This window comes from Pleurodeles waltl, chromosome 4_1 (assembly GCF_031143425.1).
Source record: "Pleurodeles waltl isolate 20211129_DDA chromosome 4_1, aPleWal1.hap1.20221129, whole genome shotgun sequence".
Lineage (NCBI taxonomy): Eukaryota > Metazoa > Chordata > Amphibia > Caudata > Salamandridae > Pleurodeles > Pleurodeles waltl.
Window position 1 is genome coordinate 155,667,752 of NC_090442.1, and position 22,099 is coordinate 155,689,850.

Consider the following 22,099-nt stretch of genomic DNA (forward strand, 5'->3'; position numbering starts at 1 on the left):
ACTACCAGAGGGTGAGCACAGCTAAACCTTTAGTGTGTATCTAACCTGCCCAGACTCGTACTGTGGTCCCTACTTGGACAGAGTGGAAACCTCTGCCAACTAGAGACCCAATTTCTAACATAGATCAAATAAAATAGCTGCTATTTATTAGAGAAGGACACCAGAAATTAATTGAGCTTAAACTCTTCTGTTGACTTGACTAAAACCAGGTTTCTGACAACATTTTAAATTCAACGCAGCCTAGTAATTCTCTTATGGGGAGTCTGGTGTTTACAACAATTGCGATACTTAAATCACAAATTAACCCCTTCTGTGCCGCGGACGTAGTGGTTACGTCCCGCGGCACAGTGCTGCTGTGCCGAGGACGTAACCACTACGTCCTCGGCACACAGCCCAGAGGGAGCGCTCTCGCTCCCTCTGTGTGCTTCCCCCCACCCCCCCAAAGTCAGGGATGGAAGGGGAAGCCCTTCCCCTTCCACCCCCGACCCCCCCACCCCCCCATAATGACGTCAGCGCGCGATCGCGCGCTGACTTCATTATGGGGATTTCGCCGCACAGGAAGCCATTTGCTTCCTGTGCGGCGACGAGGAAAGAGGGGAGTTCCTCTTCCCGGTGGGTGGGGGGTTTGGGCTAAAGAGGCACCGGGGGAAAGGAAAGGCTTTTCCTTTCCCCCGGTGTCTCTTTGAGCATTCCTGCTGCCCGATCGCATTGCGATCGGGCAGCAGGAATGCCCACTAGACACCAGGGATTTGTTTTTTTTGTTGTTTGCTCGTGTTTCTTGCTGGCGGGGAGCGGCCCCTTGGGCAAGGGTCGCTCCCCTTGTGGGGGCAATTAGTTACGGCCATTTCTGCCCCCCTTGGGGGCAGATTGGCCTACTTTTTAGGCGGATCTGCCCCCAAGGGGGGCAGAAACCACTGGATCACCAGGGAATTATATTTTCTGTGCAGGTATGTTGGGAGGGGGTGCCCCCTTGGGCAAGGGGCGCCCCCCCCAAGGGGGCAGAGAACTGTTGGCCATTTCTGCCCCCCTTGGGGGCAGATCGGCCTATTTTTTTTAGGTCCATCTGCCCCCAAGGGGGGCAGAAGCCACTTAGGCACCAGGGATTGTGTGTGTAGTGGATGGGGGGGCGCCCCCTTGGGCAAGGGTCGCTCCCCTTTGGGGGGCATGTCTTTTAGGGCCATTTCTGCCCCCCTTGAGGGCAGATCAGCCTATTATTTTTAGGTTGATCTGCCCCAAGGGGGGCAGAAACCACTAGAACGCCAGGGATGTTTTTTTATGTGTTTATTTTTGTGGGGGGGCGTCCCCTTGGGCACGGGGCGCCCCCCCAAGGGGGGCATTGACCTGTTGGCCATTTCTGCCCCCCCTGGGGGCAGATGGGCCTATTTTTCTAGACCCACCTGCCCCCAAGGGGGGCAGAAGCCACGTAGACACCAGGGATAGTGTGTGTGTGTGTGTGTGTGTTAGTGGATGGGGGGGGGGCTTGGGCAAGGGTCGCCCCCCACTTTGGGGGCACATGTACCCAGGCCATTTCTGCACCCCTTGGAGACAGATCAGCCTATTATTTTTAGGCTGATCTGCCCCCAAGGGGGGCAGAAACCACTAGAACGCCAGGGATTTTTTTTTATGTGTTTATTTTTGTGGGGGGGTGTCCCCTTGGGCACGGGGCGCCCCCCCAAGGGGGGCATTGACCTGTTGGCCATTTCTGCCCCCCCTGGGGGCAGATGGTCCTATTTTTCTAGACCCACCTGCCCCCAAGGGGGGCAGAAGCCACGTAGACACCAGGGATAGTGTGTGTGTGTGTGTGTGTTAGTGGATGGGGGGGGGGCTTGGGCAAGGGTCGCCCCCCACTTTGGGGGCACATGTACCCAGGCCATTTCTGCACCCCTTGGAGACAGATCAGCCTATTATTTTTAGGCTGATCTGCCCCCAAGGGGGGCAGAAACCACTAGAACGCCAGGGTTTTTTTTTTATGTGTTTATTTTTGTGGGGGGGCGTCCCCTTGGGCACGGGGCGCCCCCCCAAGGGGGGCATTGACCTGTTGGCCATTTCTGCCCCCCCTGGGGGCAGATGGGCCTATTTTTCTAGACCCACCTGCCCCCAAGGGGGGCAGAAGCCACGTAGACACCAGGGATAGTGTGTGTGTGTGTGTGTGTTAGTGGATGGGGGGGGGCTTGGGCAAGGGTCGCCCCCCACTTTGGGGGCACATGTACCCAGGCCATTTCTGCACCCCTTGGAGACAGATCAGCCTATTATTTTTAGGCTGATCTGCCCCCAAGGGGGGCAGAAACCACTAGAACGCCAGGGATTTTTTTTTATGTGTTTATTTTTGTGGGGGGGCGTCCCCTCGGGCACGGGGCGCCCCCCCAAGGGGGGCATTGACCTGTTGGCCATTTCTGCCCCCCCTGGGGGCAGATGGGCCTATTTTTCTAGACCCACCTGCCCCCAAGGGGGGCAGAAGCCACGTAGACACCAGGGATAGTGTGTGTGTGTGTGTGTGTGTGTGTTAGTGGATGGGGGGGGGGCTTGGGCAAGGGTCGCCCCCCACTTTGGGGGCACATGTACCCAGGCCATTTCTGCACCCCTTGGAGACAGATCAGCCTATTATTTTTAGGCTGATCTGCCCCCAAGGGGGGCAGAAACCACTAGAACGCCAGGGATTTTTTTTTATGTGTTTATTTTTGTGGGGGGGCGTCCCCTCGGGCACGGGGCGCCCCCCCAAGGGGGGCATTGACCTGTTGGCCATTTCTGCCCCCCCTGGGGGCAGATGGGCCTATTTTTCTAGACCCACCTGCCCCCAAGGGGGGCAGAAGCCACGTAGACACCAGGGATAGTGTGTGTGTGTGTGTGTGTTAGTGGATGGGGGGGGGGCTTGGGCAAGGGTCGCCCCCCACTTTGGGGGCACATGTACCCAGGCCATTTCTGCACCCCTTGGAGACAGATCAGCCTATTATTTTTAGGCTGATCTGCCCCCAAGGGGGGCAGAAACCACTAGAACGCCAGGGATTTTTTTTAATTTGTTTATTTTTGTGGGGGGGCGTCCCCTTGGTCACGGGGCGCCCCCCCAAGGGGGGCATTGACCTGTTGGCCATTTCTACACCCCCTGGGGGCAGATGGGCCTATTTTCTTAGGCCCACCTGCCCCCAAGGGGGCAGAAGCCACTTAGGCACCAGTGATAGTGTTGTGTGTGTTTTTTTTGTTTTTTTTTGTTTGAGGGCTGTCCCCTTTGGCAAGGGTCGCTCTCCATGGGGACACAGTACTAAAGGTATTTTCTGGCTTCCTTGGGGCAGACAGGCCTATTTTTTTAGTAGGCCCATCTGCCCCTATGACAGAATCCACTTAGGCACCAATTTCTAAAATGTTTGATGGTGGGGTGTTTGTCAACTGAAGAAGTCTTTGCATTTGTGATAAAAAAAAAATTCCTCCTTTTTGTTCTAGTTCAAAGCTTTTGCTTTATTTGCTGTGGCTCCTTGCGGTTTTGGCGGTGGTTGACCTGCAGTTTGCACAGTTGCATGTTTTAGGTAAGTAAAAACAATTTACTCCAAAGGAGTATTGTTGCCATGCATGAATGACATGTTTGTAGGGGGTGTACTAAATGCAGGATTGTGTGTGAAATTGTCCTTAGGTTTGTGCACAATGATATTTGTTGTGTCTTATTTCTAATTTGCCTTTCTTTCTTTCTTTTTAGTGGGATATCATTGGTGATTGCTGTGTAGTTGCTGGTGAATCAAGCTTTTTCAGGCAAGTGAGCGGTATAGTTTTTGAGTTTGTAACTCTTACTAACAAAGCTACACTTTGTTACTTGTCTTACACAGTGCTGGTTGTTGGTGGTGAATTTGTCCAGTTAATTTTAGCAGGAGAGATCATGGCTAGCCGCAGGATGACCGCTCAGCAGGTGGTTGGTATGCTTTTTGAGTCACAGTCTGATCATGACTATGAGACGGACTCTGCATCTGAGGCAGAGGAGGAAGTCAGAGATTCTGGCAGTGATGTTTCTGTTGGAGGGGAATCTTCTGATGATGAAGCCACACTCAGTGCAGATGAAGGTTCTGTTTTAGAGGAGGACATTGATGTGCCAATAGTGCAGCAACCTGGGGCTGAAAGGTTTCCCGTTAGAAGACCTGATGTCTGGGTTGCCCCAAACATGGAGCAGCCAGAGTTGCCTGCCTTTACTGGTCTCCCGGGGTGTAACGCCAATACAGAGAACTTTATGCCTATCAATTTCTTTGAGTTATTCATGGATGATGTGTTTTTGGAAGAGATTGTTGAGCAGACTAATTTGTATGCGGAGCAGCATTTGAGGGACAACGCTGCTAGACTTAGGCCACACTCTAGAGCTGCCCAGTGGATTCCCACAAATTTGGAGGAGCTAAAAAAGTTTTTGGGTTTGACTTTTTTGATGGGGTTGATAAGGAAGCCGTCACTGGCTTCTTATTGGTCTACTAGTCCCTTGATGGCAACAGCTATATTTCCAGCTACCATGAGTCGTAATCGGTATTTGCTTCTTCTTAGGATGCTGCATTTTGTTGACAATGCATTAGCCTTGCCACGAGATCACCCAGATTCTGACCGTCTTTTTAAGATTAGGCCTGTCCTTGATCATTTTGTAGATCGGTTTTCGGAGGTCTATGTTCCAGGCAAAGAGATAAGTGTGGACGAGTCTTTGGTCCTCTTCAAGGGTCGTTTGGTTTTTAGGCAGTACATTCCTAGCAAAAGGGCACGATATGGAATTAAATTGTATATGCTGTCTGAAAGTAGGACAGGATATGTGTATAGTTTCCGTGTGTACACTGGTAGGGATTCCAATATTGACCCCCCTGGTTGTCCTCCCACTTTTGGAGTTACTGAGAAAATAGTGTGGGATCTTGGTAGACGACTGTTCAACAAAGGTCACCATTTGTATGTAGATAACTTCTACACTGGTGTGCAGTTGTTCAAGGAATTGTTTAGAGTGGACACAGTTGCTTGTGGCACAATCCGTTCTAACCGGAAAGGCTATCCAAGGGAGCTTGTCTGTAAAAAACTTGAGAGGGGACAGTGCTGTGCCTTGCGGAACGAGGAGCTGCTAGCTTTGAAATTTTCAGACAAGAGGGATGTCTACATGCTAAGTACCATCCATGATGAGAGTACTTCCCCTGTGACTGTTTGGGGCCAGGTTGCTGAAGTGCGCAAACCTGTGTGCATTTTAGATTATAATAAGCACATGGGAGGTGTAGATAGAGTTGACCAGAGGTTGGAACCTTATACTGCTATTCGTAAGTCTTATGTTTGGTATAAGAAGTTAGCACTTCACCTCTTCCACTTAGCAACCTTCAATGCTTTTATTGTGTTTAGGGATAGGTCTCCAGACTCAAAGATGACATTTGTGAAATTTCAGGAGTCAGTGATAGAGAGCCTTATTGTGGTGGAACAGGCCAGAGTTCCTAGAGAAGCAGTGGTGGAGGATGTGGCTAGATTGAAAGATCGCCACTTTGCTGAGCACATTCCTCCCACATCCAAAAAAGACTTTCCAGCTAAGAAATGTAGAGTGTGTTTTCGAAGAGGTATCCGGAGGGAGACTCGAATGTACTGCCCAGATTGTCCTTCAAAGCCTGGGCTGTGTGTCGGTGCTTGTTTTAAGAATTACCACACCCAGAAGAATTTCTGGGAACAACCATGAGTGTAAACTCATGTCTGTTTTGTATTTTCATGTGTTTAGTTTCATGGTTAGCATTTCTGTCATGTTGTTAGTTAGAGCTTTTGTGTTTGTTGTTTTGTAATTCTTTCTACTTAGTTAGGGGTTCCTCTGTTAAAAAAAAAAAAAAATATGATGCCATTGTGTGTGGAGTGGGGCTTGGCTGAGACTGTACATATTGACTTGATGTTGGCTACTGCAACACACTGCAAGCCAAACACCAGTCCACACACTCCCATCAGCTGGTGTGATTGTTGTATCAGGCATGTGGGCATATGTAAGTGATGGGCCCTTGAGTGGCGCTGTCTGTCGATGTGAGTGTTGTAATGTGCGGGGCCCGTGGCTGGCGGTGTGAATGGCCTTGTGTGTGTCATGTATGAAAGTTGTGTGAATGGACTGTAAAGCGGTTGGTGCCTTGTCGCGGCTTTACAGCTCACGAGCTGTGAGTCATTGGTTCAGTTTTTTGCCTTTCAGTTACTAACAGTGCTTTTCATTTTTGTGAAAGCTCTTGTTAGTAAAATTTGATCCACTGACCCATCACTCACCCTCGTGCCAAATCCAACCAGTATGTGTGGTAAAAATGACCAAACCTGCTCCGCTGTAATCAGGCGTCGCAGCACACCTATGACACGCTAGGTGCCTCAGGTGGGACCCCGATGATGAAGCATGCCACCAACTTGGTTGGTGGGTGAGGGGTCTTTTTCACATAACCTAAGTGTGTTTCTTTTCAAAATTTTAGTGTTTGGCACATCACGGACGTATGTGGGCACATCAAAACGATATATTACAAAACTACCTGTGTTTGGGGGGGGAGAGGGCACCTATGTTTTTGGTCCTGTGTGCGGCCTTCATCTAGGGAAACCTACCAAACCCAGACATTTTTTAAAACTAGACACCCCAAGGAGTCTAGGGAGGAGTGGCTTGCGTGGATCCCCCAACATTTTCTTACCCAGACTCCTCTGTAAACCTCAAAATGTGCTTAAAAAAAGCATATTTTCCTGACTTTTCTTCGTACGATCACCACTCCAGCACAAAATTCCTACTCCCCAGTGTTCCCCTCAGTCTCCCAAATAAAATGACACCTCACGTATGTGGGTCCCCAAAGCAGAGTCAGTCTAAAGATGTATAAAAGAATATGTCCTTATAAACTCGCAGTACTATCCCCTGTATCTCTACAAGTTTTGGGCCTTATTCTGTTGGAGGCACCTGGCCCACCCACACAACTGAGGTATCATTTTTATCGGGAGACTTGGGGGAACGCTGGGTGGAAGGAAATTTGTGGCTCCACTCAGATTCCAGAACTTTCTGTCACCGAAATGTGTGAAAAATGCGTTTTTTTAGCCAATATTTGAGGTTTGGAAAGGATTCTGGGTAACAGAACCTGGTCAGAGCCCCTCAAGTCACCCCATCTTGGATTCCCCTAGGTCTCTAGTTTTCAGAAATGCACAGGTTTGGTAGGTTTCCCTAGGTGCTGGCTGAGCTACAGGCCAAAATCTACAGGTAGGCACTTCGCTAAAAACAGGTCTGTTTTCTTCCAAAATTTTGGTGGTGTCCACGTTGCGCTTTGGGGCGTTTCCTGTCGCGGGCGCTAGGCCTACCCACGCAAGTGAGGTATCATTTTTATCGGGAGACTTGGGGGAACGCTGGGTGGAAGGATATTTGTGGCTCCTCCCAGATTCCAGAACTTTCTGCCACAGAAATGTGAGGAACATGTGTTTTTTTAGCCAATTTTTGAGCTTTGCAAAGGATTCTGGGTAACAGAACCTGGTCCGAGCCCCGCCAGTCACCCCTCCTTGGATTCCCCTAGGTCTCTAGTTTTCAGAAATGCACAGGTTTGGTAGGTTTCCCTAGGTGGCGGCTGAGCTACAGGCCAAAATCTACAGGTAGGCACTTCGCTAAAAACAGGTCTGTTTTCTTCCAAAATTTTGGTGGTGTCCACGTTGCGCTTTGGGGCGTTTCCTGTCGCGGGCGCTAGGCCTACCCACGCAAGTGAGGTATCATTTTTATCGGGAGACTTGGGGGAACGCTGGGTGGAAGGAAATTTGTGGCTCCTCCCAGATTCCAGAACTTTCTGCCACAGAAATGTGAGGAACATGTGTTTTTTTAGCCAATTTTTGAGCTTTGCAAAGGATTCTGGGTAACAGAACCTGGTCCGAGCCCCGCCAGTCACCCCTCCTTGGATTCCCCTAGGTCTCTAGTTTTCAGAAATGCACAGGTTTGGTAGGTTTCCCTAGGTGGCGGCTGAGCTACAGGCCAAAATCTACAGGTAGGCACTTTGCTAAAAACAGGTCTGTTTTCTGTGATGTGTCCACGTTGCGCTTTGGGGCGTTTCCTGTCGCGGGCGCTAGGCCTACCCACACAAGTGAGGTATCATTTTTATCGGGAGACGTGGGGGAACGCTGGGTGGAAGGAAATTTGTGGCTCCTCTCAGATTCCAGAACTTTCTGCCACAGAAATGTGAGGAACATGTGTTTTTTTAGCCAATTTTTGAGCTTTGCAAAGGATTCTGGGTAACAGAACCTGGTCCGAGCCCCGCCAGTCACCCCTCCTTGGATTCCCCTAGGTCTCTAGTTTTCAGAAATGCACAGGTTTGGTAGGTTTCCCTAGGTGGCGGCTGAGCTAGAGGCCAAAATCTACAGGTAGGCACTTTGCTAAAAACAGGTCTGTTTTCTGTGATGTGTCCACGTTGCGCTTTGGGGCGTTTCCTGTCGCGGGCGCTAGGCCTACCCACACAAGTGAGGTATCATTTTTATCGGGAGACGTGGGGGAACGCTGGGTGGAAGGACATTTGTGGCTCCTCTCAGATTCCAGCACTTTCTGCCACAGAAATGTGAGGAACATGTGTTTTTTTAGCCAATTTTTGAGCTTTGCAAAGGATTCTGGGTAACAGAACCTGGTCCGAGCCACACAAATCACCCCATCTTGGATTCCCCTAGGTCTCTAGTTTTCAGAAATGCACAGGTTTGGTAGGTTTCCCTAGGTGGCGGCTGAGCTAGAGGCCAAAATCTACAGGTAGGCACTTTGCTAAAAACAGGTCTGTTTTCTGTGATGTGTCCACATTGCGCTTTGGGGTGTTTCCTGTCGCGGGCGCTAGGCCTACCCACACAAGTGAGGTATCATTTTTATCGGGAGACGTGGGGGAACGCTGGGTGGAAGGAAATTTGTGGCTCCTCTCAGATTCGAGAACTTTCTGCCACAGAAATGTGAGGAACATGTGTTTTTTTAGCCAAATTTTGAGGTTTGCAAAGGATTCTGGGTAACAGAACCTGGTCCGAGCCACACAAATCACCCCATCTTGGATTCCCCTAGGTCTCTAGTTTTCAGAAATGCACAGGTTTGGTAGGTTTCCCTAGGTGGCGGCTGAGCTAGAGGCCAAAATCTACAGGTAGGCACTTTGCTAAAAACAGGTCTGTTTTCTGTGATGTGTCCACGTTGCGCTTTGGTGCGTTTCCTGTCGCGGGCGCTAGGCCTACCCACACAAGTGAGGTATCATTTTTATCGGGAGACTTGGGGGAACATAGAATAGCAAAACAAGTGTTATTGCCCCTTGTCTTTCTCTACATTTTTCCCTTCCAAATGTAAGACAGTGTGTAAAAAAGACGTCTATTTGAGAAATGCCCTGTAATTCACATGCTAGTATGGGCAGCCCGGAATTCAGAGATGTGCAAATAACCACTGCTTCTCAACACCTTATCTTGTGCCCATTTTGGAAATACAAAGGTTTTCTTGATAGCTATTTTTTACTCTTTATATTTCAGCAAATGAATTGCTGTATACCCGGCATAGAATGAAAACCCACTGCAGGGTGCAGGTCATTTATTGGCTCTGGGTACCTAGAGTTCTTGATGAACCTACAAGCCCTATATATCCCCGCAACCAGAAGAGTCCAGCAGACGTAACGGTATATTGCTTTCGAAAATCTGACATTGCAGGAAAAAGTTACAGAGTAAAACTTAGAGAAAAATTGATGTTTTTTTCACCTCAATTTCAATATTTTTCTTTTTCAGTTGCTATTTTCTGTAGGAAACCCTTGTAGGATCTACACAAATTACCCCTTGCTGAATTCAGAATTTTGTCTACTTTTCAGAAATGTTGCGGTTTATGGGATCCAGCGTTGGTTTCATGCCCATTTCTGTCACTGACTGGAAGGAGGCTGAAAGCACAAAAAATCGTAAAAATGGGGTATGTCCCAGTAAAATGCCAAAATTGGGTTGAAAAATTGGGTTTTCTGATTCAAGTCTGCCTGTTCCTGAAAGCTGGGAAGCTGGTGATTTTATCACCGCAAACCCTTTGTTGATGCCCTTTTCAGGGAAAAAACCACAAGCCTTCTTCTGCAGCCCATTTTTCCAAATTTTTTTAAAAAAATGAAATTTTCACTGTTTTTTGGCTAATTTCTTGGCCTCCTTCTGGGGAACCCACAAAGTCTGGGTACCTCTAGAATCCCTAGGATGTTGGAAAAAAAGGACGCAAATTTGGCATGGGTAGCTTATGTGAACAAAAAGTTATGAGGGCCTAAGCGCGAACTGCTCCAAATAGCCAAAAAAAGGCTCGGCACAGGAGGGGGAAAAGGCCTGGCAGCGAAGGGGTTAAAGGACAAGATTATTATAATCCCTTCTCAAAAAGGAACAGAAGAATACGTTTCAGTGGGTAATCCGATAGTACTGAGTGTGCACATGAAGGTAGTTCAAAATGTGGCCTGAACCTAGACAATCCCTATTTGTTGATTTCAAAAACAAAGTTAAGGTAAACAATCCTGTTAATTCTCTTTAGTGAAAACACTGTGCATAACATTGGGGGCTAGGTGAACTAACCCTGTGTCATATGCATATCAAGTATATATGCATAGAAGCTCTTGTATCCTACTAAACTAGGCTCTGTGAAACACCTAAACTGAGTTAGAGAAACAGATTTAACTCCATCCACAGCTCCACATACCAACAAAGAGAAGCCCCAAATCTAGTCACATAATTAGACAATGTATGTATTTTATACATACCAAACTATTTCAAACCAACTACTTGCTGAATGCATAAGGCCAGAAACCTAAAATTGTGCATCTCCAGAAAATTGATGGCTTGAAGATTGAAAAATGAATTACATAACCAAATTAGTATTTAGGTAATAACTTTAAACCAGTGAGAGGATAAAATAGTCTGGACTCAAAATCCAGTTAATTTCCTTTCTAAAGATTGTTGTCATTGAACCCTGGGCACTGAACACTAGATGGACTTCATTATAATTAGTCTGAGAACACATGAAATTTTACATTGAATTTTTGGAGTCTGAAGTTGCAGTTTTGAAATCAAGCTACACTTTATCCTGTGTCAAAAGTGGACAAACAGGGTTTAGTGTTGAATTTGGAGATTCAATTGTGAAAAACCAAACATGTGGTAGAGAAATGCTTAAAGTACAGGATTGAGTGTTGCACTGTATGTTTGGGTTGCTATTGGAGTTGAGGTAAAGGCCAGCTTTCAGTTTGTCTTATGTTTAGGCTAGGGGGTCAAGGTTAATGTTAGTGGGATATGGATGAGGCCTCATAGGAATTATGAACACACCTAGTGCTAATGTGAACTCAGGAATACTAGGGTTAGTGTTGGGTTGACATTTATTGAGTAAAGTGGCCAGACTTCAATTAGGGTGGTCCTATCAATGCTAGCAGGACAATAGTTCCAGTTTTGGACTTTGACTCGACAATCTAATAAATATTCAGTTTAAGTTTATTAATAATGCTCGGCTAATTAAAACCATTGCAACATGGAGAAAAACACAAGAACCACAGAATACAAAGCAATAAAAAGAAGAAAAAAAAGCTTTTGTCAATTGCAGAGTTAGAGTTAATGGTGTTGATAAAGATTGCTTAGAATGCTGGTGTGAGTGTAAAATGTAAGTTGAGTCTTGAAATATAAAAGTGTCAGTCCTATCACTATTTCCAGCTAATAGAGTTTAGCAATCAATATCATTAGTGTTGTCATCAAAAAAGGATAAAAATTCATCATGTGTGCAAAATGCATAAACATTCATACAGTGCAAGATTCACGATCCCAAATGTTTGTCAAATAGAGCGAGCCAGCTGTGTAAGAGGTCTTACTGTGCACTCCTGCAAGATTACTCTCAGTTCTTAAGTTTACCATCGACAACTGCAATAAGATTGTAAAACTACAGTGAGATAATAATTATAGTACCAGTAATACCTTTATTCGCATGACTAATTAAAAACCATTGCAATAATAAAAACAAATGACGTCAACCGTCCTCAGAGTCTGTGAACCACAGCTGACCTTGTTCCAAATTTAAAGATGCTGCTGAAGTGATAAAAACCTGTGGGACATTAAAAATTGTGTTTTGGCATTGAGAACCAGTGTGATAGTCAGCAACTATTAGAAACTTTCTGCAAATAGCAAGAGCAGAATCAACTAAAATAGCTTGTCACATTAGCTTAAGGTTCTGTATGGACTGTACATGCAAGAATGCAAATTCTGCTTAGTTTAAGTTCTTACTACTGATGATAGCACCCTTGTAATGGGTAGCAGTGTTTACATTCCTGGTAAGTGTGCAAATTGGCAGTCAAATATAGAATTCATCTAGACTCTGAGTCTTTTTGTTTCTCAAGTTGGTATGGTGACCTTGGTTCCAATGTCTGGCCGAAAGGAAAGTGTGTAGATATCTATCGGTCCATTCTCTTTACGGCAGTGAGTTGTTCCTATTGTTTTAGGTTCTTTTCAACAGTGCTCAGGAATCGTAGAAAGTGGCTGGCTAGCTGAACATCCCCACCCGCAAAGCATCCTTTCACTGCCTGCCTGCATGTTCTTATTCCCTTGGCATTAAAGAGGGGCTTTAACAATGATCTGCGCTCATGTATAAGTTTGGCACATAAGCACAGCAGGTGTATTAGATCCTCTTTTCCTGCCCCAAACAGGCAACAATACAATTCTGTTTGTGGGCGTTTCCATGGTGGTAAGTGGAGCAGAGATGGGAGGATGCCAAGTCGATAATGTAATAATTTTTCTTTTGTTGTTTTGGAAAATCCTGTGCCTAGATAAGTTTGCAGAACCGCCCTAGGGTTGCTGTGCAGAGTGAACCATCTGTGCGCCTTCCCTGACAGCAGAGCTTTGTCCATTGCCAAGGAGGTCCTTTTTAGGGTCGAGCCTGCGCTAGCATGCGCTTGCGCATGCGTATCGCTTGCGAGACGCTGTAGTAATTAGAAAAGGGCTCGGAGCCCAGTCCATGTCACGTCAGTGTCTTTCTTTGGTTCGTGGGCTTGCCTTTTAAAATATGATTGCTTTCATTAGTGAAAGGCATGCATACCTCATGCTAACAGCAACCCTCTGCCAATTGCCCTTTAAATTGTTAAATACTCATATTAGAACACTCAACACTAATTTATGGGTGGACAACTGAGGTCAAAGTGTCACCAGCAGGCAAGAATAGCAGGGTAGCCATATACATTTAGAGACAATCATTAAATGAAATGCATCTAAATTCAGGAAATTTGTCTTGAAATCCAAAATGGCTGACCTATGTTGCATGCCTTAGTATGTATTTCCAACCTGTAGTGAAGTCTGCACCATTATTAGCTAGTAGAACAAGAATGTCTTGTATCCACATCATAGGGATAAATTAATGCTAAGTCCGATATCTCACCACAAATCTCACAAATCAGTTCAGTTCCTTCCTGCCCTAAATAAGTAGCATTCCCAGTTCTTAAAAATATACTAGGAAAGCTGCTGATGGAAAGAGAGGAACCATCCCAACTTTAACTCTAAGCTACTCCCCTCAGGTTAAACGTTTCCATGCTGGCCATTATCCTGGGATCTAGTGGTAAGAGATCCAAAACGGTAAGCTAGTGTAAGGAAATGCCTCTTTTTGCATGATTACCCCCAAAGTTTTGGACCGATGCTGCTGGTTTGTTGACTTGGAGTGCACGGACACCTGCTAACTAGACCTTTAGTGCCAGTGTTCTACCCCCTTATAAAGTGTTTGTTTAACCGACTATCCCCAGCTAGCATTTCCTGACTTAATTATAAGTCCTTAGTGTACAGTACCCATGGCATTTAAAGCAGAGTGTCCCTAGAGGGCCATAGCACTAGTTATGGACACAGTACAAAATTGCTCACAGCCTAAAACTGCAGCCTAGAAGAGCAGTTTTAAACTCCTAGTTCGACTTTATCCTTTAAGCCAATGGTAAAGTCCTAACTTCCCTTAGCAATATAGGTCTGTCTCCTCTAAGGAAGGCCTATGGAGCCCTGAGGCTGGAGATATATGTTATTAAGTGGGACATATGCTTCCAATTTGTCCTGACAGCGACACTTCCAAATTGTTGTTTTGCTGTGGAAAAGTTAGCAGCTCCATTGGCTAACAAAGCTACATGCTAATCCCTCAGCATTGCTAAATTCTACTAAATGGGTACTTCAAGGTTTCAAACTAATTGTGATATTAATCCACACCTGATGCTCAGGTCGAATTTAATGTCACTTTTGAGGGAAGGAAACATTCAGAAAGGTGCCATTGTTGCCCAGTGGCCAACAGTACGCTTTCTGCCCTCCTGGGGAGTAGTGTGAATGACTCCCAGGCTTAGAAACACTAATAACCCACCACAGAGGGAGACATTACCTCCCCTTTGCAAGAAGCCACCCAGGGTGTTGGCCCAAAAGGTGAGCTTCAAAGCCACCTTTGGTGCGCAAACGCAATTGCACTCCTGAGGAGTTGCCCCTTTGTGCAGGTAGACAGGCTGGAGGTGGGAAAAGAGGGGAAACCAGTGCCCAAACTGGTTTTCCAATAGGTGTGTAAGCCCACAGATAGCCACACCTCTAGGGCGGGCTATCAAGTTCCTAACATCCAAGGAAGGGTTCAGGCATCTTGGGAGTAGGCACAATAGTGCACTCTAGGATTGCTAGATGCCACACATAGCCTGAAGTCGTTGCAGGGCAGGAGAGAACCTGGTAGCACATTGGCTAGTGTCTGCATCATCACCAAGGGCACTTTCTAGGCATAAATATGGCACCCCTGGCACCCTGAACAGCGGATCACTATGGAATTGGAAAAAAGGACCAAAAAAGGACTACCTTGCTGACCCCTGGGCCTGGCAAAGAGAAGCTGCACCGTCTGCTGGACTGCACCTGGGGCTAGCAAAGAAAGAATTGTGCAGGTAGCTGCTGGCTTGAGAAAACATCGCTCTCAAGCCCCAGATCAAAGAGGTGACTCTAAGGGTCAGTCAGATGAAACAAAGTATACAGACTTAACGTCTATTAACACAGGAAAAAGCATTGGTAAAAAACGTACACATGGATTTTATAGTTTATGAAATTTAAGGACCCACGTTTTGTGTAGCCATCCCCATGTGATCTGATCACTCACCCAATGGCCACGTCTGAATTCTAGAACTCTGGATGTTTTCTCTATTTCAATCCCAAATAAGAAGGCACTTCGGGACCTAATCACGTAATGGCGGAATAATGCACAACATGTCAATCACAAAAAGTTTCATGCTGCAAAACAGCTCTTCGTGTATAATCTGTTTCCTGTTGAACACCTTGCATACAAAAACAGTGGACAGAAGAAACAAAATGTACAGAGAGGAGGTCTGGCTCCAAATGCATTTTAGATGAATTTCAGGAAGTTATTTTACATACAAATGATAGACACCAAAGCTGCATTGTCCACGTCCTAACAGATGAATATGTAAATCAGATTAACAATGCAAAAGCAAATCGTGTTCTACAGATGGGACGCATACCTACTCTCCAATACAAGCAGCTCAATGGGACCCAAAAGCAGAGGCAACACAAAGGGGACTGAATACAGCTGTGATAGAATAAGCATCTATGCTTATCGTAAATTTGAGAGCCATTCGTTCAGCTTAGCCACAAACTCATGAAGAATCTAACCTCGAAGAGTCATCCTTTCTCTAATGATTCCTGAAATTCAACCCTAGCACTCAGCCCAAAACATACTTCGAAATGAGGAGAGTAGCATCACTGTATCAAACCTTGAGACCCTCCTGGGTGAGTAGTGCGCTTTACAAATACGAAACAATACATTAGGAGAACCATGCATAGCAGTTCCTAACTTCTAATAAAGTATAAAGCTATACTGAGAAATCAACAACAACCAATTTCTGCCAAATACTAAAGCTTAAATTCCACAAGGCATGGAAATCTGAGTGCCAAGATTACAAAATCAAATCAGGATATTAATTACCTTAAACCAGAAGATTAAAATCTTCATTAATGACCACATCAGTTAATACGTGCAATATGCGAGTACAGAATGAATTGTTTATTAATTCAGGACATCAGAAACATTGAGCAATACCCTCGGCCACTGGAATTTATGCAGGAGGGAAAGACCAAATTATGCCGCCGGGTTGACTATATTATGCAGTAACAAACGGCAAAGTATGCATCAGACTGCAGCACACCGATAGTATTACTTCATTATTTTGTCATTTTTTACCCATTAACTTTGTCTGGCAAAGGTTTTACTTCATGAGTGCGAGTTTAACACCCAAATACAGCAATAAGCAACTGAAACCTTAACCTTAGAGAAGGGCCTTTCACTGCACGGCCAGACAGTAATTTATGATCCGTTTCAACTACAAGTCATTTTTGTTTTGTTAAAATCTGCAGATTATGCTGCAAAATGGTGGATTATGTGGCAAATGCAATGAATTCATCATTATACAGAAAACAATGTGGACGCAAAATTACATAACTCTAGTGGCTGTGGCTATTGCTAAAGATTTCTGTAGTCCTGAATTAGTAAAAACATAATTCTCTAATCTGCACACTTTCCAAGCAGCTACAGGCACCATAATCTCCTGGCCCAATCCCGATAAATAAAATAGAATAACCAGGGTCAGGTCGTTCTTAATTTATTTTCAGAATCCAGAGTAGGTGGGCCAGAAGTGGGAAGGCATACAGGAGTCCCTGGTTTCATTCTAGCTGAAATGCATCACCATGCAAGTGTGCCACAGAAACCCCAACGTGGTGGTCTGTTGACACGGCCCTTTTCAAATGCGGCTAAAAGAATTTTAAGACTAAACAAGCTGAAGAGAACATTCTGTTTCCGAAGACACCATAATGTTTCAACTCTCTATCCAGAGTGTTGGTCGGAAAGGAATTACACTTGTATCACTAGGCTTGCGTGTGTGGAATACTTTGTCAAATAGCCAGGGTCACTGGTGGCTAGTCTATATTGATCAGGGAATGTGGAGCATGCCAGCGCCAGTTATGAGACCGGATCAGAGTCAAAAGATAGTTCTGGAGTATGATCTTTCAATTGACACCCTATCACTTTCTCCCTATTTAGAAAAAAGGATTGGGATTAAGTCTTGCTTAGCTTTTTTGCTCTTATACAGCATTTTCGACTGATTCTTTGGGGAAGACTTAGAGCACGAACAGGACTTTGCACTACATGGACCACGAACGAGATCACAAGCAGAACCGCGACTTGGAACCGGACTGTGACATATATTTTGCGATCTCTTATATTCGGCAACAGAGTTTTTGTCTTCTGCACCTGGATTATCTTCAGTTGCAGGAGGACACATTTACTGTACGACTCAGCCGTGACCGGAGCCCAAGCACCAGAGACACATGTTGTGCAAGTCAATTAAATACATCTGCTTTCTGCAGTCACGACACAAACTCCAGTGTCTTCAGGTGAGACATCTTAAAGAAGAAATTTGGAAGTCGTTGGAAGACTGAGAAAGTTGGGAGTGGAGCTCAGGAACACATCAATGGACGTGGAAAGAAAGGAACCAACATTAGCACGCAGAGGAGGCACTCAAATGTGGCTCTACTCCATCACTTACAGGGCAGTACAGTCTCACCGCTGAGCCACACTGCTTCATGTGTCAGTACACTGGAATACTGCTGAAGGATTCTCCGGATCTGGTGCCTGTGATCTGCAAAATCTGCCACAGATTAGGCTCTTTATGTATGCTGTATTTGCTAACAAAATGTACCTTTTACTAAAATAGTGAACCATAATATTTACCTCTGTGATGATATTCTCAAAGTGAATATGTTGACATCATTTCAAATGGCATGTCCTTTTGCAGCCTAACACTTTCGAAGAGTGCCCTCTGGCCTCCTATAGTTTAAACTAATGTTTCGTGAGCCATGATGCCAATTGTAAATTCTTAGGATCCGGATTACAAGTCTTTCTTCTTTGTATGGTCAACAAGGCGGACAATGCAGTTATAGATTGACTTTTCCTTGTTGTAACATTGTTAGCAGCTACGAGTGCTACAGCTGTCGCGTCCACAGTAAAGCAATTAATATGAAGATCATGTTCATTAACCTGCATTTGTATATCTCTAAAAGGCGCCAGTGATACTGTTAGAATACCCAATTACCAATTGCGAGACAGTTGGTTTCACCAAGATGAAAGGTGCAGATTCAGGAAAGCAAATTTCTGGTATTTAGCATTTGCACATGAAAGATGAATGGGTTGAACTGACCAGTGCATAAAACGATTGCTTACAAGTTCTCGTGTTAATGGCAATTCTTGTGATATTCCGGTTTGTCTCCTCAGGGCATCTAGCTGTGAGGTTTTTTTTCTGGCAAGTGATTTGTTACAAACACAACTCCTCCCCTTGAGTGCTATGCCAAATGTCTTTTGCACGGGTTGATTCTGTGCAAGACTTTGTGTCGCTTTCAAATAAATCATTATTTACTATTGTCTGTTAGTATCTGAATGACTTGTTTCCAAGAAAATTCGAAAAACAGCCACTAGTTGGCACAATAATGCACAGCAATGTATAGTAATGTTAGTCTTTAAAGCATGGTTTTCCTTTTACACCAGACACTAATAAAAGAAGCCACAAGATAACCTAATTCATTGTCTCAAAAAAGACACTTATTTCGACTCTGCTTTTTTTAATGCTTACAAAAAAAAAAGCTGTAATCACACATTGTTAGAGCCGAAATATGCCAAGTCTCAGAGATAAAGCGGTCCATTTGTTATCAACATGGAGCTCAAGGTGCTTGGGAGGCGGCTCCCCTCACCTCAGTCACAGTCATCTCAAGTCACTTCTTCATGCAAGGGTGTGTTGTTGCCTTTAAAAGGCATAGAACAGTCAAAGAACAATGGGCAAATGTACAGCATCTGCCTTTCATGGCAGGTGCAGGAACCAGAAGACATACACATGGGAAAGGACGGTCTATGAAGATCGATACAAGTCTTGTGTTGACTACTGACCATGCCTGGATGATCACAATCTTCATTTGGGGAGACTATAGTTCAGACGAGCTTTGGAAGGGACATCATTTCATGTAAACATTCACTCCAGTGAAGGCCCTTCATCAATGATGGAAAAACCGTACATACAAGGAAGACGCATGTGCCTTTCGCTTAACTAAGATGGCTGCAACAACGTTCACATATCCACTTTCGTCAGAAGTGTCATACATCCCAAAATTATCCGAGTGGTGATTTGGGGATACCATAATTAACTCCACAAAACCTTTCTTGTAGGGCACATTATCCTCTACGATCCTTCCATATTTTTAAACAGCGTACAATGTTAATGTGGTCGCATTCATCCACTGTTGGGGTCCACACCAAGGCAGAGTAATTGGAAGAACCCTCCTTTCTCAATGGATGAAAAAAGCAGGTAAAAAAACGGTCTTTGAAAATCTCTACAATTATATAAAAAGACGCAAAAAAGTGTGCTGTATATATTTCTAGTGCTCAAAAATCCTCAGAGAAAAAATGAAAAAAAAAAAAAACTGAAACGGCGGATAACAGAAAGAGGCTGCACATTTGTAGGTTCTTTATTTGTAAGTATTTGAAACAGTGGAGACCTTGCTCCAACACACAGCAAAGTGTCATTAAACAGAACCTTTTTATTGGACTGATTATATGGCACTAGGAAATTAAATTAAAGAAAAGCTTTTTCTGGGCTCTCTTCAAAGTTTAACATCAAATTTATCTTTGAAGGATGTGTGCTGCAATACATTTATATCCGAGTCAGGCTTAAATCCTCTGAGAAAGTAGAACAGTAAGAGGTGGTGGGGCTAAGGTATCACAATGTTTTCCCTAAACCGAAATTATTTAACAGAGGCGTAAAGCATCTCAAAATTGCTAGATGCTCCTTCAACTTAAGCAAAACAAGCCAAACTGCAAAAGTGTGTTTAAGAGTAAAATATTTTGGCTTGCTGGCTTCTGGTTTTCTGGTTATATTTCCAGCCAAACAAATTTAAAGTCATTTTGCTCTAGCTCAATTATCCAACAACAACAAAAATCAGGATGATACGTTGTTTTAACTCGTAAAACAGCTTTGCACTGAATCAATGTTACTGGTGTCCGGAGAATTCTTTCCATGGTGTCAAACCAATCCTAACAGGAGTCAGTGGGCATTGTCATACACACCAAGGGTGAGGTTCCCACTCGAACTCAACCGCTGGGCTTCGCATGTTTCTGAAGATGGCATGACATGATCGCTTTACAGTACTGGACACTTCACCTTCATCATGTCCTGTTTTTTTCGATGCATAGCAAACCTTTAATACACAACACACATGCCATGCCGCTCCCAACACATCAAATAAGTCCTCCTCTGTTCCAGGAGAATCACTAGGACAGAAAGGAAAGAGGAGCAGAGTATGATGACCTCTGCTTTACAGACTGTCGTTGATATACTATGGCTTCAATTAAATAATCTTCTCTCACATCCCCAGTGTGTACAGTGAGAAGCCAACAAACAGGCAGGAGAGCAGGGTGCCAACGCTTTGCAGCCTCAGCCCTACTTTCATCAACAGACTAAAACGCACCCAACGATGTGCACCAGGATCAGCGAGCGAGAGTCAGGAAAACACATGGTTATGATAAGCAGCAGATTTAAATAAAGAAATTGCCAGTGTTGCAAGTCAGGGCGCGAAAATAACACAGATGCAGGGTCAGAAATAAAAGTGGCTCCAAGCATATTACTTTAAACGAGGCGTCATCCAGTCTCAGTTTCGATGCCTACTGAAGGTGGTAACTATGGAAATCCATGTCCTAAAGGTTATTTTTGAGCCAGTGCACTTCAGCTGAAATTGAGTCAATGACAATTCATCATTCCAATGTTTTACATTGGTTTCTGGACTCTCAAGAGACTGCAGAAAAACAAAATGGTCCAAGCGTAAAGTAAGGCATCAACTAATTATGATTATATCTGTGGAAGGAACACATTAGTTAATTGCCCTGCACAGCATCCTCTCCACTCCTCCTGATAAATGACTGGAAAAAGCTCGGGCAGATCTGACAAACTGCCTCATCAAGGACTGGGGTCTGCATTCTTGCATTTCACCTTCTCTACCTCAAGTCGGGCTTGAACTTGCCCCAGCAGGAGGCTCCCTCCAGGCACTGCGGCCCAGGGTAGGATTGCCAAAGGAACCCGAGTTTGGATCTGTTATCACCTTGTGAGCAACAAATCTTCCAGATCGAATCAAGTGCAAGTACAACACGGAGCACGTTTTCCTGAATAGTACTAATATTTAAGAAGTGAATTAATGCATGGCCCAAACACTACTACCTTTTGATTAAAGAATATTCTCCGTTTCATTCGATTTCTCGGTCTAAAACAAACTCGGCTTGACTTTCTAGAGTCCATAAGCTTAATAAATAAGTTGGGCAATATTTATTCTAACTCGAAGACACGATCCATGCTGGTGGGAATGCACTATATGAAGAGTAAGTTACTCACAATAGTGGGAAAAAATCTCCAAACATTAATCATCTGTAAAAAAAATCAGCTTTAAACAATGCATCCAGCATGTGGTTACTTTTAACATACGTCATTGGATGACGAGGTGAGGGGAAGTCAAGAAGTTTGAGGCATTTCACACTGACTCACTGACATATCACTCAGTGAATGATGGATCTACAATGCTTCGTAGCTAAGTATCTGCTGGTTGCTTTTAAAATGATAATTCTAAGTATTTTTCCATTGTTCCTAGAATCCTGTAGTCCCATTTTACATCCACTGACTAGATACAGAGTTAAAATGTAGGAAGCATCAAACCTATTCACTGTGACTCACGATCATCTTCTAAAAGGTTATTCAAACATTATAGGTTTTGTATGAGCAATCTAATATGCATTAAACCTCAGAACAAAAACGCAAAAGTCAAAACGATTATCTCGTTTAAAAACCTGATTCCTTCTCTTACATCCATAAGAAACAACCAGGGTGGACTAGTTTTCAGAAACCTCATATAGAAACGTTATATAAAACGTTCAGGCAAAGCCTACTACATAATTGAAACTAAGTGAAATACACGTTACAGAATGACTGTGCTCAGATAAGTTTTTCTGTGTTAAAGATCATCAAGTAGTCACTCTTGATCAAAATTCCTCGTATTTACAACCAGGACATTAGGGCTCTCTCTCAGAAGAAGTGCTTTGCAGTTCTGAGTTTGTAGAGCGGAAAACCCCACAGGA

At 44.5% G+C, this 22,099-nt stretch overlaps 1 protein-coding gene across 6 annotated transcripts in view; it reads right to left on the reverse strand.

Moving 5' to 3' along the window:
• CNOT4 (CCR4-NOT transcription complex subunit 4) overlaps positions 1 to 22,099 on the reverse strand; it is a 534,336-nt gene that overhangs the window by 115,699 nt on the left and 396,538 nt on the right. The window lies entirely within an intron of this gene.